Source organism: Arachis ipaensis, chromosome B10 (genome assembly GCF_059453495.1).
Source record: "Arachis ipaensis isolate K30076 ecotype BB chromosome B10, ASM5945349v1, whole genome shotgun sequence".
NCBI lineage: Eukaryota > Viridiplantae > Streptophyta > Magnoliopsida > Fabales > Fabaceae > Arachis > Arachis ipaensis.
The window spans coordinates 130,685,583-130,703,456 of record NC_142435.1 but is presented as its reverse complement, the minus strand read 5'-3'; the positions used below and the strand labels follow the sequence as shown (position 1 = coordinate 130,703,456).

Genomic DNA, 17,874 nt, shown 5'->3' with positions numbered 1-17,874 from the left:
ACATACTAAATGGGATTCTTGTTTGTGTCGTGTATGGTTATGCTCTTATTTATGCTAGTATCTTTACTTCAATTTCAATGCATGCAGTTACCACATTTGACATGTATACATGCACATGTTCTAACTAGTCATCTACCACTAATATTTGCCTCATTTTAACTACTATATCTTTGAAGAAAAATCAACCAACTTCACAACAAATTTCCACCTTAGTTTGATTTTTACAAGATTCAAAGTCGTCGTCTCCAAAGTGCCATACACAAATCTAATTTTGCAATGATATTACAATAATTTCATATTTTGTTTTTTTACTCTACGTGAAATAAAAAATACTAATACTTAAAGAAAACAAATTCTAAATAAGAAAAATAGAGTAAGAACACTTTGAAACAAACCCTCAAATAATATCAGCTAAGCTAGTTGATACTAGAGAACTTCATCATACTTTGCAAGATTAGTTGTTGCATTGGAATCTTCATCTTTTTTATTTTTGAGCTTCAGACAATCTGATTTTCAATGATTTTTTTTGTGGCAATATCTACATCTCCCTTCACGATATTTGAATCCAGATTTTGACTTTTCTATCCAATCACCCCTAACAACCAAAGCATTATTTGTGGCATCAAGATTATTACCACCATCGTGCTCCATCTTTTCATGATTCAAAAGCGAAGAGTTAACTTCATCAATACTAAGACTTTCACATCTATAGATAAATATCTCACGAAAATACTTGTAGGAATTGGGTAACGAACAAAGCAACATCATAGCTTGTTGCTCTCTAGAGATACTCTAAACTATATTCTTTAATTCTGTCACAAAAAATGTGAACTCGACAATATAAAATTTTACCGAAGTTCCTTCTATCGTATGTAACATATACAGACGTTGTAAAACACTGAGATGATTGACTATCGTCTTGGTCATGTATAATGACTCCAACTTAGTCCATAACGAAGCAATTGTTTCTTCTGAAAGAACCTCTTGCAGCATATCGTCTATAATACATAAATGAATGATTGTAAGAGCCCTTCGATTGATCTTTTTTTATTTAGAATCCTTCATTTTGGTAGGAATCTTTTCCTTGCCATTAATCACAACTCTCATACCATGTTGTGTAAGAATTGCCATCATACGGTTTTTCACATCTCAAAATTGATACGACCATCAAATTGCTTGATTTCAAATTCCGTCACGGATGATATCTTGAGAACTCATTTGGCCCAGAATTCTTGTGACTTCTGATACCACTTATAAGAAATTCAGGTGGAAGCGGAAGCGTAACAAAATGGCACAAGAGATCTTATGTGGTTCGGCTTAACGCCTACGTCTACAGATAAAGACGATAACAAATATTTCATTATGAAATATAGAGGTATAAAATAGATGATAACTCTACTTAAACCAAAATTTCTAATGAGATACCAAAGTGATAAACAAAATTTAAATCCAAATCCCAACTACATCCGAAACCGAAATACCTTACGGTACTAAACTAATTAGTGTATAACTCAACTCTTTACAAGTAAGAGTAATGAAAAGAATATAACCCCTCCCCGGTCCCTAACTATTTACAAAATTGACCTGACGCTCCCTCACCATTAGAAATTAACAATACGGTTTTTAATCATTCTCTCCGTGTGACTAAAAGGACTTTCTTATTAATACTTTCGATTACTTTTTACCCGAAAACTGACAAGAGGGTCCTTTCGTCACATGGAGAGAATGGATAAAGACCGTGTTATTATTTTCTAATGGTCATGGACCGGGGAGAAATTTTACTTAAAATTGAATACAAAGAGAATCAGTTGATTTTTTATTCAATTTCTTGATGCAACAAGAAAGAAATACCTCAATTTAATTTGTTCACTGATTTGGAAATTAAATCGAAAAAACTCACTTAACTTTAGGTTAAATAAAGAAAACTCTAAAAATCTTCTTACAAGTAACTAAATAAATAAAATTAAAATACATAAAATTAAATTAAAATTAATTCGTCATATTACGAACATTTGGATGAAGCAAATATCACTTCTAAAAATCTAAAAAGAATATTTAGTTTCTATGTGTAACCCTACTATTAAAATTATGGTTGATGAATTTAATTCCACTAATAAGAAAAGCAGTTTAATTTTTCTAGAAAAAAGTGTATGGAATAATAATAATCTTGAACTAACTTTTTTTTTTTGTTTTAGGTTCAACAATATAGAACATACATGTCATTCTTAAAACCCTGAATCCAAGACATAATAATGCTTAATCAACCCAAATAATTATTACTTTTGTATTAGATCTCGTTGTTAATGATCTCGTGCTATCTATTAAGTTTAACGTTGTTTGCTCTCCGTCCACATGTAAAATATGGCAGAATGTATTAGATGTAAAATTTAAAACAATGCTTTTTTTTTTATTTATTTTTTAATTTTAAGTAAAATCCCTCTCCGGTCACTAACCATCTTGAAAAGGACCTGGCGCCCTCTCACCATTAGAAAATAACAATACCGTCTTTATCCATTCTCTCCATGTGACCGAAAGGACCCTCTTAACTGAAAGTACCAGTAAGAGGGTCCTTTTGGTCACACGGAGAGAATGGTTAAGAACCGCGTTGTTAATTTCTAATGGTGAGGGGGCGCCAGATCAATTTCGTAAATAGTTAGGAACCGGGAAGAGGTTTTACTCTAATAAAAATAACAAAACTGTCTTACAAAATTACAAGAGGTCAGATACTGAATGGGATGTTTTTTTTGTTTGTGTTATGTATTTATGAGCTTAGCTTATACTGTTATTTAACCGACAAAATTAATAGGACTAAGAAAAGAGACACAACAGGAACACAAAAAGATAGATAAAGAACTGATAGAAAAAAAATAATTTTTTGTTAGACCTCTAAAAAATCTATTCTTAGTAACTTAGGTCATCGGAAAGAATTCTTTATTATACCTTCAAAAAATTTATCCCTCACAACCTAAATCAAAAGGTGAAAATTGAAAGAAACTAACACACATAATTACCTTAGGTTGAATCCTTCAATTTTTTTCCTACAACAAGCGAAACAAATCACTTACCTCTCACTTGATCATATAATAAAAACGTGCATAAAGCAGCTGAAAATTATTATTCATCCAAAGTTCTGTAAATTATCTCGCAAAAAGTGTTTAAATAGACTTTTAATGAATTAGCCTAAAAAATAAGATAAGACAACTTAATTTAAATCTCCTAAAAATAAGATAACTTAATTTAAATTAGATTAGATAAGATTGATTTAAATTTAAAATTCTTAAAAATACTACTAAATAAATCAAAACTAAATTAAATCTTCTAACAAACCCTAACAACAAAATAAACTAAAATAGGGACTACCTAAAGTCGAAAATAATTGCTAAATTTGTGTCTTCCACTGGACTTGAAAAATACTGTTGGACCACTTGCTGTCCTAACTTAGTCCAATGGGCCATATAAGTTGCCGCCATTTCAGCACCACTATTTTTGGGATGAACTCTTAGTCTCCTTGCTATCCAAAATCGGCATGGTATAATTCTTCTAGTATTCTAAGTCTTTCAACGTGATAAGATTATCATTCTGCCCCTAAGCTCTAAAATACAAAAAATACTCTCTTGAGCATGTATCATTCTCTCCCCCTTAAAAAAGATTTGTCCTCGAATATGTATATATGTTAAAAGGAGAAAAATTAGATATACTAAACACAATTGGATTATAATACATACCAAAAAAATTATTCTTATTGGAATTGTCCTTGATAATCCCAACCTTAGAATGGATCGTCTTCTCTAACAAGTGTTGTTTTTCTCTGAAAGATAAGCTCTTCTTCCCTCCAAAGAATCTAAACCCAATCTCTAGGTTTAAATACCATGGTTTAATAGCTCTTTTTTATCCATTGAATTGTGGCTATATCTCTCATGTATGCAAGTTCAATCTTGTCAACCTTTTTTTAACCATCTAAAGTAACACCATTACTCAAGCACAAAAATAATAATTTAAAAATAGTCAAATACTTAAAAATATTCAGAGATTCACACGAATAACACCCAACAGAATTATAAATATCAAAATTATGAATACACTCAATGTCTCGCATAGAATTATCTAAAACACCCTTAGCATGTATGATATAAACATTCAAAAAACTAGCATAAGTTAACACATAAATAAACTCTTTGGAAAACAACTCAACAATGTGTGTAAAATCTTTAATATATTGACTAGCAATTAGAAATATAATCACATTAAAGCTATATACAAAAAAATTAATGATATATTTATGTTTTTTAACCCTAGGCAAACTATCCATAAATTTATAGAAATATCAATCCATGGGTAGGAATAAGCAGAGGAATAATGCACAACATATTTAAAGAAGTTTGAGATTTAACTTTCTTACATGCAATAAAATCATGATAAAGTCCACCAATACTCCTACATCTATGAGGCTAACAAAAATATATAGTTAACATATATGAGATTCTTTGTATTCTACGTTGGCACTAAATCAATATTCTCACAAGTAACAAATATAGAACAAAAATCAAATTTAGATGCATGAAAATACTTCATATAATCAAATACTAAGAATTTAGGAGTACAATTTGTGATTAAATCATATCTTATGGACAACTCATTAATAATCACAATCTCGTTACCTTGTTCTATCACATATGAAAATTAATCTAGCAACTCAATTCACTTTACATACCTTTTGTTCAAGATCTCTTGAACTATCAAATGCAAAACATACCACTCCTTGTCATATGTTAAAAACTTGAGACATGTTCCATATAACTGCTTACCAAAATTTGGAATTAGTTGTCTTTTTTTTTTATCCACATTAATACCTCTATAATTTATCAGTGAATCTTCAAAATTTTAAAAAGTTGACATAAAAATACTAGGCAATTTGTGGTTAGGTATATGAGAAATTAAAGCCTCTTTGGATTTCAATGATACTAATACACTCTTATTTAAACTAGAAATTTTTAGATCTCTCTCACAAGTGTGTTTATTGCACTCAATTTCTTTTTTCTCTCATTAACTCCTCTCTTTCACTATTTTCTTCTTTTCTCTCAAAACTCTGGCTTTCACTCAAACATTGATTCTTTTTACTCAAACACTCACTCTCTTTTTCAATTTTTTCTTCTCTCAAATTCTTGTCTTTTCTTTCTTATTTTTTCAAATTGTTCACATCCTATGGACCCATTTAAAAAATTCTGTACTTTTAGTTCCTCCAAGTGCATATCTCATTCTACAACATACTCAACAAATTTTTTTCATCAGTGGCTTTAAAGAAAAATTAAATATAGGCTTAGAAGAACTCTTCTTCTTATATTGATCTATAAGATTCTTCTTAAAATGTAAAACTTTGAATTTTGTCTTATCCTTAAACTTTGCTCCTGTAGAACCCACATAGAATTGGAGTTCGAAGAAAATCAAATTGTCATAAATTGATGCAGCTTCTCTATTTCAATGGCCAAATAGACTAAATCATCCATTGTTGCATAACAGTGAAGTTTGACCTTATCTGTATTTTCTATTTAATCCAGTCAAAAATTATCCCATGAGAACCTCAGGACTTATTTTAATATTAGTCTTGACTATTAAATATGAAAACTTCTTTTGATACTCTATCACTGATTGTGAACCTTGTTTCAACTTATGAAATTTTTTAAAAAATTCGTTGTGGTAAGAGATGGCACAAACCAGTTCTTCATGATTTTCTTCGTAATCTCCCAATTGTAAATTAGTCTTTTCTCGTACCTTCTTTTAGATTTTCTTAACTCATTCCACCAGATACCGGTATTTTAAAAAATTTGGTATCTACCAATCAAACTTTCTTTCCCTCTAAAAGGATGCAACATGCAAAAATTGACTCTGATGAGTTTGGAAAACTTGAAATTATTGTGATAATCAAATATTGTTAAAAAAATTAATTATAAAATTGTTAATTTAAGCTTCCAATTGTTTGATCAATAATTTTGTTAGTGTGCAGATTTTATTATTGGGCCAAAAGTTACACAAACCCAATGTAAAGAGAATATATTCAGCTTTGGTACAAAAATATTTCAAACATTATGGCTGAAATATTTTTGCATTGCAAATGTTAATTGGGCTAGAAAACCAATGTGCAGTCCAAAATCTTTTGTTGAGAGACCAACATCATCATGGTCTGAAATTAAAAAGAGAAAGAATGAAAAAAGAGTAATTCCGTTACCCACTCTCTTCTTTGGTGGAATTCAAAGTTTAATTAAATTGAATGCATGCATTGGTAACAGGAATGAGAAAATTCAAATTGATTTAATTGCATTAAATGTTCCACACGTTACTATGCATAGGAAAATGGAAGTGGGATTTAATTTGTTTTAATTTATTCATTGCTTCCAAAGTTTCTTCTTTCTTCTCTCTCCTCTCTCTCTTCTTCGGTCATGTCAACAGGAAAGAAGAAGGTAAAAGTTATCAGAGAAATTATCGGAGGAGCTAGAAAAAAGCAAAAGGCTAGGGTGATGGCCTTTGTAAAAAGAAGATCCAAAACATGGAGTGGCCAAGATTGTTGCCACTAAAGGCAAGGTGTGAAGAAGAAACTTCAAGATCTTCATACCAAAAGTAGAAGCAATCGGCTTGGTCAGAGAAGAAGATCTCTGTGGTGAAGCTCGTTTCCACTTTTGTTCATCCAAGACAGAAGGTAGCTACTGCAGCTACGTGGAGGAAGAAGAAAAAATAGAACAGATGGAGCTGTCAAGAATCAAGAGTTCATCATGGGCCAGAATTCTTTCTTGGGGACAAAGTCAAGATGGAAGGCTCAAATTGATGAAGCTTGATGAGAAAGGATGAGAGAGAGGTACATGCATGTTGATTTACTTTCGGTTTCACTCTCTCTTCTCTCTGTCCGAACCGGCCTTGTGTGATGGAGAAGATGCCGGTGGCTTGGTTGAACCGGTTTCAACCTTGAAAGCTTCCCCTTCTATAATAAGGGTGAACGGCCAATAGTTGAGATAAGGAGAGAAAAGCACAGAGTTCTCATAGCTACACTAAGCTTACAGAGTTCTTCTCCTTCAATGGGTTTTATTTTGTATTCTTTTCTTTAATTTTATCTGTCTGAGTCTCATGGTGAAAAAGGCAAACAGAGTGAGGTTTGTAAGAAAAATCTAGTGAGAGAAAAAAGGCAGAGAGTACAAAATTAAAGAAAAAGCCATAGATGTCTAAGAGTTCCTTTGTATATCTGTGTTGTGTTTCATGATCCTGTGGGGATTCCCTTGCAAGTTGGGTTAGCACTTTGTGGTTGAAAGCTTGGTGGGTGACCAAGTCAAGTTCAGTTTTGGGGATAGATTCTGGACTTGTCCTGGATAGGAATGGGTAGTTCCTAGGAAAGAATTGGTGTATGTAATCATTTGATTATAGTGAAATTTTGTCACTGTTATGATGGAGACTGGATGTAGGCTGCATTGCACTTAGCAGCTGAACCAGGATACTTCTGGGTGTGATTCTCTCTTTCTCTTCTACTCCATTTCTGATTCTATTGCATAGGAGACAAAATTAAAAAATATCTCCTAACCGATTACGAAACAAAAGGAAAATGTCTCGTGACTTTTTATGAGATAGAAAGCAGAAATATCTCCCGAAGCTTTCTTAAAAGGCAGAAAGTTACACACAGTAAAAAAGGGGCTAAGATTCAACCTCCCCTTCTCTTAGCCACTGATTACCATCAATTGGTATCAGAGCTTGATCTCAAAGAGATCAAGCTTTGCATCTTGGAGAAAAGATCCTGATGGCGGCTACCTGTGGCTCAAATCTGGTTGCCTATACTCTGACAGAAGGGCAGTCAAGCAACAGAGCTCCATTCTTCAATGGAAAGAACTACAGTTACTGGAAAGAAAGGATGAAGATATTTGTTCAATCTGTAGATTACAGACTCTGGAAGATAATCCTGGAAGGACCACAATTTTCAACAGTTACAGGTGCAGATGGTGTGGTTACGCTCAAAGGCGAAGCCGATTGGAATGAGGAAGACAGAAAGAAAGTAGAGCTCAACGCCAAAGCTGTCAACTTGCTCAACTGTGCGGTCAGCTTCAAGGAATACCGACGGGTATCAAGATGCACAACAGCAAAGAAAATCTGGGACAAACTTCAAATCACTCATGAAGGCACAACCCTAGTAAAGAAGACCAGAATATACATGCTAAACAGAGAATATGAAATATTCTCAATGAAGGAAGGAGAGACGATAGATGAACTGTTTGAAAGATTCAATGTCATCATCACTGGCTTAGATGCTATGGGGATCATGATGAGCGGATAATTTGTACGCTTTTTGGCATTGTTTTTAGTATGTTTTTAGTAGGATCTAGTTACTTTTAGGGATGTTTTCATTAGTTTTTATGTTAAATTCACATTTCTAGACTTTACTATGAGTTTTTGTATTTTTCTGTGATTTCAGGTATTTTCTGGCTGAAATTGAGGGACTTGAGCAAAAATCAGATTCAGAGGTTGAAGAAGGACTGCTGATGCTGTTGGATTCTGACCTCCCTAAACTCAAAGTGGATTTTCTGGGGCTAAAGAACTCGAAATGGCGCGCTTCTAATTGCATTGGAAAGTAGACATCCAGGGCTTTCCAGCAATGTATAATAGTCTATACTTTGGCCGAGTTTAGATGACGTAAAAGGGCGTTGAACGCCAGTTCTACGCTGCTGTCTGGAGTTAAACGCCAGAAACAAGTCACAAACCAGAGTTGAACGCCAAAAATACGTTACAACCTGACGTTCAACTCCAGAAAGAGTCTCTGCACGTGTAACATTCAAACTCAGCCCAAGCACACACCAAGTGGGCCCCAGAAGTAGATTTATGCATCAATTACTTACTTTTGTAAACCCTAGTAGCTAGTTTATTATAAATAGAACTTTTTACTATTGTATTAGACATCCTGGATTGTATTTTGATCCTGTGATCAAGTATTGGTTACTCCGGTTCCCCTCTGGGACCGAGACCAATGGACTCCATTATCACTTATGTATTTTCAACGGTAGAGTTTCTACACTCCATAGATTAAGGTGTGGAGCTCTGCTGTTCCTCAAAGATTAATGCAAAGTACTACTGTTTTCTATTCAATTCATCTTATTTCGCTTCTAAGATATTCATTCGTACCTCAACCTGAATGTGATGAACGTGACAATCATCATCATTCCCTATGAACGCGTGCCTGACAACCACTTCCGTTCTACATTAGATTGAATGAGTATCTCTTAGATCTCTTAATCGGAATCTTCGTGGTGTAAGCTAGAATGATGGCGGCATTCAAGAGAATCCGGAAAGTCTAAACCTTGTCTGTGGTATTCCGAGTAGGATTCAATGATTGAATGACTGTGACGAGCTTCAAACTCGCGAGTGCTGGGCGTAGTGACAGACGCAAAAGGAGGGTGAATCCTATTCCAGCATGATCGGGAACCTCAGATGATTAGCCGTGCCGTGACAGGGCATCTTGGACCATTTTCACAAGAGGAGGGGATGTAGCCACCGACAACGGTGATGCCCTTGCATAAAGCCAGCCATAGAAAGGAGTGAGACTGATTGGATGAAGATAGCAGGAAAGCGGAGGCTCAGAGGAACGATTGCATCTCCATACGCTTATCTGAAATTCTCACCAATGATTTACATAAGTATTTCTATCCTTCTTTTATTACTACATTTCGAAAACTACATAACTATTTTATATCCGCCTGACTGAGATTTACAAGGTGACCATAGCTTGCTTCATACCAACAATCTCCGTGGGATTCGACCCTTACTCATGTAAGGTATTACTTGGACGACCCAGTGCACTTGCTGGTCAGTTATGCGAAGTTGTGAAGATATGTTTAGACCTTGGTTCTGTGCATCCGTTTTTGGTGCCATCGCCAGGGAATCAATTTCGTACAATAATTCACAACCTGAGTAACAATTTCGCATACCAAGTTTTTGGCGCCGTTACCGGAGATTGTTCGAGTTTGGACAACTGACGGTTCATCTTGTTGCTCAGATTAGGTAATTTTCTTTTTTTTTTGTTTCAAAAATTTTTCAAAAATCTTTCAAAAAATTCTCCTTTGTTTTCGAAAAAAAAAAATAATAAAAATAATGTTTTCAAAAATAAATTATTCTATGGCTTCAAAACTTTCAAGAATAAATTCTAGAATTTCATGGTAACATGTTGAATCCTATCTGGCTGAAAAGCCATACCCAAACTCCTTTGGGATTGGTCTTCAACTAATCACCTCAATGGATGTAAATCCATTCTAAAGCTTGACTGGCTATTAAGCCATGTCTAACCCTCAGATTGAAGCTTTAGACTAAAGAGTACAAGATTCCTGGAATTCATATTAAAGATTTTGAAATCCTTATTTTTCTTTTTCAAAATGATTTTCGAAAAAATTAAAAGAAAATACAAAAAAAAAAACATAAAATCAAAAAAAAAAAATCAAAAATATTTCATGTTTCTTGTTTGAGTCTTGTGTCATGTTATAAGTTTGGTGTCAATTGCATATTCATTTTGCATTTTTCGAAAATTCATGCATTCATGGTGTTCTTCATGATCTTCAAGTTGTTCTTGGTAAGTCTTCTTGTTTGATCTTGATGTTTTCTTGTTTTGCATCTTTTCTTGTTTTTCATATGCATTCTGGAATTCTTAGTGTCTAAGCATTAAAGAATTCTAAGTTTGGTGTTTGGCATGTTTTCTTTGCATTAAAAATTTTTCAAAAATATATTCTTGGTGTTCATCTTGACATTCATAGTGTTCTTGGTGTTCATCTTGACATTCATAGCATTCTTGCATGCATTCATTGTTTTGATCCAAAATTCTCATGCATTGCATCATTTTGCATGTTTTTCTCTCTCATAAAAAAAATTTCAAAAAAAAAAAAAAAAATATCTTTCCCTTTTTCTCTCTTAAAATTTCGAAAATTAGATTTGACTTTTTCAAAAATTTTTAAAATCTAGTTGTTTTTATGAGTCAAATCAAATTTTCAATTTAAAAATCTTATCTTTTTCAAAATCTTTTTCAAAAATAAAATCTTTTCCATTTTTCTTAGTTATTTTCGAAAATTTTAAAAATATTTTTCAAAAATCTTTTTCTTAATTTTACATCATATTTTCGAAAATAACATCATCAATTAATGTTTTGATTCAAAAAATTTCAAGTTTGTTACTTGCTTGTTAAGAAAGATTCAAACTTTAAGTTCTAGAATCATATCTCATGATTTCTTGTGAATCAAGTCATTAATTGTGATTTTAAAAATCAAATCTTTTTTTTAAAAACTATTTTCAATCATATGTTTTCAAAAATATCTTCTTATCTTACCTTTTTCAAAAATTTGATTTCAAAATATCTTTTCTAACTTCCTAACTTCTTATCTTTTCAAATTTGTTTCAACTAACTAACTAACTTTTTGTTTGTTTCTTATCTTTTTCAAAACCATCTAACTAACTCTCTCTCTCTCTCTAATTTTCGAAAATATCTCCCTCTTTTTCAAAATTTCTTTTTAATTAAACTAATTATTTTATTTTTTATTTGAATTTTCGAAAAACTATCAACCTTTTTCAAAAACTATTTTCGAAAATCACTAACTCTTTTTTAAAAATTATTTTCGAAAATCCTCTCCCTCTCTCTCATCTTATTCTATTTATTTATTCATCTACTAACATCTCTTCCTCACATCACTCACCAAATTCGAACCCCCTCTATCTGTGTTCGAATTTCTTTTCCTTTTCTTCTTTTTCTACTAACAATAAGGAACCTCTTTACTGTGACATAGAGGATTCCTCTTCTTTTCTTGTTCTCTTCTCTTTCTTATGAGTAGGAACAGAGAAAAAGGTATTCTTGTTGAAGCTAATCCAGAACCTGAAAGGAATCTGAAGAGAAAACTAAGAGAAGCTAAATTACAACAATCCAGAGACAACCTTATTGAAAATTTCGAACAAGTAAAGGAGATGGCAGCCGAACCCAACAACAATAATGCAAGGAGGATGCTTGGTGAATTTACTGGACCTAATTCCAATTACATGGAAGAAGCATCTCCATCCCTACCATTGGAGCAAACAATTTTGAGCTGAAACCTCAGCTAGTTTCTCTGATGCAGCAGAACTGCAAGTTTCATGGACTTCCATCTGAAGATCGCTTTCAGTTCTTAACTGAATTCTTGCAGATCTGTGATACTGTTAAGACTAATGGAGTAGATCCTGAAGACTACAGGCTCATGCTTTTCCCTTTTGCTGTAAGAGACAGAGCCAGAATATGGTTGGACTCTCAACCCAAAGACAGCCTGAACTCTTGGGATAAGCTGGTCACGGCTTTCTTAGCCAAGTTCTTTCGTACTCAAAAGCTGAGCAAGCTTAGAGATGATGTTCAAACCTTCAGACAGAAAGAAGGTGAATCCCTCTATGAAGCTTGGGAAAGATACAAACAGCTGACCAAAATGTGTCCTTCTGGCATGCTTTCAAAATGGACCATCCTGGATATATTCTATGATGGTTTATCTGAGCTATCAAAGATGTCATTGGATACTTCTGCAGGTGGATCCATTCACCTAAAGAAAACGCCTGCAGAAGCTCAAGAACTCATTGATATGGTTGCTAATAACCAGCTTATGTACACTTCTGAGAGGAATCCTGTGAATAATGGGACGCCTATGAAGAAGGGAGTTCTTGAAATTGATACTCTGAATGCCATATTGGCTCAGAACAAAATATTGACTCAGCAAGTCAATATGATTTCACAGAGTCTGAATGGAATGCAAGCTGCATCCAACAGTACTCAAGAGGCATCTTCTGAGGAAGAAGCTTATGATCCTGAGAACCCTGCAATAGCAGAGTTAAAATACATGGGTGAACCATATGGAAACACTTATAATCCATGATGGAGAAATCATCCAAATCTCTCATGGAAGGATCAAAGGCCTCAACAAGGCTTTAATAATGGTGGAAGAAACAGGTTTAACAATAATAAACCTTTTCCATCATCCACTCAGCAACAGACAGAGAACTCTGAACAAAATACCTCTAATTTAGCAAACTTAGTCTCTGATCTATCCAAGGCCACTGTAAGTTTCATGAATGAAACAAGGTCTTCCATTAGAAACTTGGAAGCACAAGTGGGCCAGCTGAGTAAAAGGATCACTGAAATCCCTCCTAGTACTCTCCCAAGCAATACAGAAGAGAATCCAAAAGGAGAGTGCAAGGCCATTGACATAAGCACCATGGCCGAACCTGTAAGGGAAGGAGAGGACGTGAATCCCAAGGAGAAAGACCTCCTGGGACGTCCAGTGATCAATAAGGAGCTTCCCTCTGAGGAACCAAAGGACTCTGAGGCTCATCTAGAGACCATAGAAATTCCATTGAACCTCCTTATGCCATTCATGAGCTCTGATGAGTATTCCTCTTCTGAAGAGAATGAGGATGTTACTGAAGAGCAAGCTGCCAAGTTCCTTGGTGCAATCATGAAGCTAAATGCCAAATTATTTGGCATTGATACTTGGGAAGATGAACCTCCCTTGTTCACCAATGAACTAAGTGATCTGGATCAACTGACATTGCCTCAGAAGAGACAGGATCCTAGAAAGTTCATAATACTTTGTACTATAGGCACCATGATCTTTAAGGCTCTGTGTGACCTTGGTTCAGGGATAAACCTCATGCCCCTCTCTGTAATAGAGAAACTGGGAATCTATGGGGTACAAGCTGCTAAAATCTCATTAGAGATGGAAGACAATTCAAGAAAACAGGCTTATGGACAAGTAGAGGACGTGTTAGTAAAGGTTAAAGGCCTTTACATCCCTGCTGATTTCATAGTCCTGGATACTGGAAAGTAAGAGGATGAATCCATCATCCTAGGAAGACCTTTCCTAGCCACAGCAAGAGCTGTGATTGATGTGGACAGAGGAGAATTGATCCTTCAATTAAATGAGGACAACCTTGTGTTTACAACTCAAGGATCTCTCTCTGCATCCATGGAGAGGAAGCATAAAAAGCTTCTCTCAAAGCAGAGTCAAACAAAGCCCCCACAGTCAAACTCTAAGTTTGGTGTTGGGAGGTCACAACTAAACTCTAAGTTTGGTGTCAAACCCCCATATCCAAACTCTAAGTTTGGTGTTGGGAGGTCTCAACAGAACTCTGCACATCTGTGAGGCTCCATGAGAGCCCACTGTCAAGGTATTGACATTAAAGAAGCGCTTGTTGGGAGGCAACCCAATGTTTAATTATCTAATTTTTTTTTTGTTTTTCATGTTTTATTAGGTTCATGATCATGTGGAGTCACAAAATAAATATAAAAATTGAAAACGGAATCAAAAACAGCAGAAGAAAAATCACACCCTGGAGGAAGACCTTACTGGCATTTAAACGCCAGTAAGAAGCATGTTTTGGGCGTTCAACGCCAGAACAGAGCATGGTTCTGGCGCTGAACGCCAGAAATGGGCAGCATCTGGGCGTTTGAACGCCAGAAATGCACCCTGGAGGAGAGCTGGCGCTGAACGCCCAGAACAAGCACCAACCTGGCGCTGAACGCCCAGAGTTGTGTGCAAGGGTATTTTACATGCCTAATTTGGTGCAAGGTTGTAAATCCTTGAACACCTCAGGATCTGTGGACCCCACAGGATCCCCACCTACCTCCACTCACTTCTTCTCACCCCTCTTTCACACAATCCCATAAACACTCTTCCCCAAAACCCTCCACCAATCACCTCAATCTCTCTTCCCCATCACCTCTTCACCACTCACATCCATCCACTCTTCTCCATAAACCTACCTCATAAACTCCACCTACCTTCAAAATTCAAAATCAATTTTCCACCCAAACCCACCCTAAATGGCCGAACCTTAACCCCCCTCCCTTCCCTATATAAAGCCTTCCATTCTTCCTCATTTTCACACAACACAACCCTCTCTTCTCTTCTTGGCCGAAACACACCTCCCCCTCTTCTCCATCTTTTCTTCTTCTTCATCTTTTCTTTCTTCTCTTGCTCGAGGGCGAGCAAAATTCTAAGTTTGGTGTGGTAAAAGCATAAGCTTTTTGTTTTTCCATTACCATTGATGGCACCTAAGATCGGAGAATCCTCTAGAAAAGGGAAAGGAAAGACAAAAGCTTCCACCTCCGAGTCATGGGAGATGGAAAGGTTCATCTCCAAAGCCCATCAAGACCACTTCTATGATGTTGTGGCCAAGAAGAAGGTGATCCCCGAGGTCCCTTTCAAGCTCAAAAGAAATGAGTATCCGGAGATCCAACATGAAATTCAAAGAAGAGGTTGGGAAGTTCTAACAAACCCCATCCAACAAGTCGGCATCCTAATGGTTCAAGAGTTCTATGCTAATGCATGGATCACTAGGAACCATGATCAAAGTAAGAACCCGAACCCAAAGAATTATCTCACCATGGTTCGGGGAAAATACTTAGATTTTAGTCCGGAAAATGTGAGGTTGGCGTTCAACTTGCCAAACATGGAAGAGAACGCACACCCCTACACAAGGAGAGTCAACTTTGATCAAAGGTTGGACCAAGTCCTCATGGACATATGTGTAGAAGGAGCTCAATGGAAGATTGACTCAAAAGGCAAACCGGTTCAACTAAGAAGACTGGAGCTTAAGCCTGTAGCTAGAGGATGGTTGGAGTTCATTCAATGCTCAATCATTTCCACTAGCAACCGGTCTGAAGTTACTATAGACCGGGCCATCATGATCCATAGCATCATGATTGGAGAAGAGGTGGAAGTTCATGAGATTATACCTCAAGAACTCTACAAAGTGGCTGACAAGTCCTCCACTATGGCAAGGTTAGCCTTTCCTCACCTCATCTGCCACCTATGCAATTCGGCTGGGATTGACATAGAGGGAGATATCCTCATTAAAGAGGACAAGCCCATCACTAAGAAAAAGATGGAGCAAGCAAGAGAGCCCATTCATGGAGCTCAAGAGGCGCATGAATCTCATCACCATGAGATCCCGAAGATGCCTCAAATGCAATTTTCTCCACAAAACTATTGGGAGCAAATCAACACCTCCCTAGGAGAATTAAGTTCCAACATGGGACAATTAAGGGTGGAACATCAAGAGCACTCCATCATCCTTCATGAAATTAAAGAAGATCAAAAAGCAATGAGGGAGGAGCAACAAAGACAAGGAAGAGACATAGAAGAGCTCAAGGACATCATTGGTTCCTCAAGAAGGAAACGCCACCATCACTAAGGTGGATTCATTCCTTGTTCTTATTTTCTCTGTTTTTCGTTTCTATGTAAAGTGCTTATCTATGTTTGTGTCTTCATTACATGATCATTAGTATTTAGTAACTTTGCCTTAAAGTTATGAATGTCCTATGAATCCATCACCTCTCTTAAATAAAAACTGTTTTAATTCAAAAGAATAAGAAGTACATGAGTTTCGAATTTATCCTTGAACTTAGTTTAATTATATTGATGTGGTGACAATGCTTCTTGTTTTCTGAATGAATGCTTGAACAGTGCATATGTCTTTTGAAGTTGTTGTTTAAGAATGTTAAATATGTTGGCTCTTGAAAGAATGATGACTAGGAGACATGTTATTTGATAATCTGAAAAATCATAAAAATGATTCTTGAAGCAAGAAAAAGCAGCAAAGAACAAAGCTTGCAGAAAAAAAAATATAGGCGAAAAAAAATTAGAAAGAAAAAGAAAAAGCAAGCAGAAAAAGCCAAAAGCTCTTAAAATCAAGAGGCAAGAGCAAAAAGCCAATAACCCTTAAAACCAAAAGGCAAGGGCAAATAAAAAGGATCCCAAGGCTTTGAGCATCAGTGGATAGGAGGGTCTAAAGGAATAAAATCTTGGTCTAAGCGGCTAAACCAAGCTGTCCCTAACCATGTGCTTGTGGCGTGAAGGTGTCAAGTGAAAACTTGAGACTGAGCGGTTAAAGTCAAGGTCCAAAGCAAAAAAAGAGTGTGCTTAAGAACCCTGGACACCTCTAATTGGGGACTTTAGCAAAGCTGAGTCACAATCTGAAAAGGTTCACCCAATTATGTGTCTGTGGCATTTATGTATCCGGTAGTAATACTGGAAAACAAAGTGCTTAGGGCCACGGCCAAGACTCATAAAATAGCTGTGTTCAAGAATCATCATACTGAACTAGGAGAATCAATAAAACTATCTGAACTCTGAGTTCCTATAGAAGCCAATCATTCTGAACTTCAATGGATAAAGTGAGATGCCAAAACTATTCAAGAGGCAAAAAGCTATAAGTCCCGCTCATATGATTGAAGCTATGTTTCATTGATAGTTTGGAATTTATAGTATATTCTCTTCTTTTTATCCTATTTGATTTTCAGTTGCTTGGGGACAAGCAACAATTTAAGTTTGGTGTTGTGATGAGCGGATAATTTGTACGCTTTTTGGCATTATTTTTAGTATGTTTTTAGTAGGATCTAGTTACTTTTAGGGATGTTTTCATTAGTTTGTATGTTAAATTCACATTTCTGGACTTTACTATGAGTTTGTGTGTTTTTATGTGATTTCAGGTATTTTCTGGCTGAAATTGAGGGACTTGAGCAAAAATCAGATTCAGAGGTTGAAGAAGGACTGCTGATGCTGTTGGATTCTGACCTCCCTGCACTCAAAGTGGATTTTCTGGAGCTACAGAACTCGAAATAGTGCGCTTCCAATTGCATTGAAAATTAGACATCCAGGGCTTTCCAGCAATGTATAATAGTCCATACTTTGGCCAAGTTTAGATGACGTAAAAGGGCGTTGAACGCCAGTTCTACGCTGCTGTCTGGAGTTAAACGCCAGAAACAAGTCACAAACCAGAGTTGAACGCCAGAAATACGTTACAACCTGGCGTTCAACTCCAGAAAGAGTCTCTGCACGTGTAACATTCAAGCTCAGCCCA

The 17,874-nt window shown here is 35.6% G+C and overlaps 1 non-coding gene across 1 annotated transcript; it reads right to left on the bottom strand.

The window, feature by feature from the left end:
- Positions 1-12,359: 12,359 nt before the first annotated feature.
- Positions 12,360-12,463, bottom strand: LOC148581730 (small nucleolar RNA R71). Its single transcript, XR_015894568.1, has one exon. It is a non-coding gene; the product is annotated as a small nucleolar RNA R71 (small nucleolar RNA).
- Between the last annotated feature and the right edge of the window lie 5,411 nt (positions 12,464-17,874).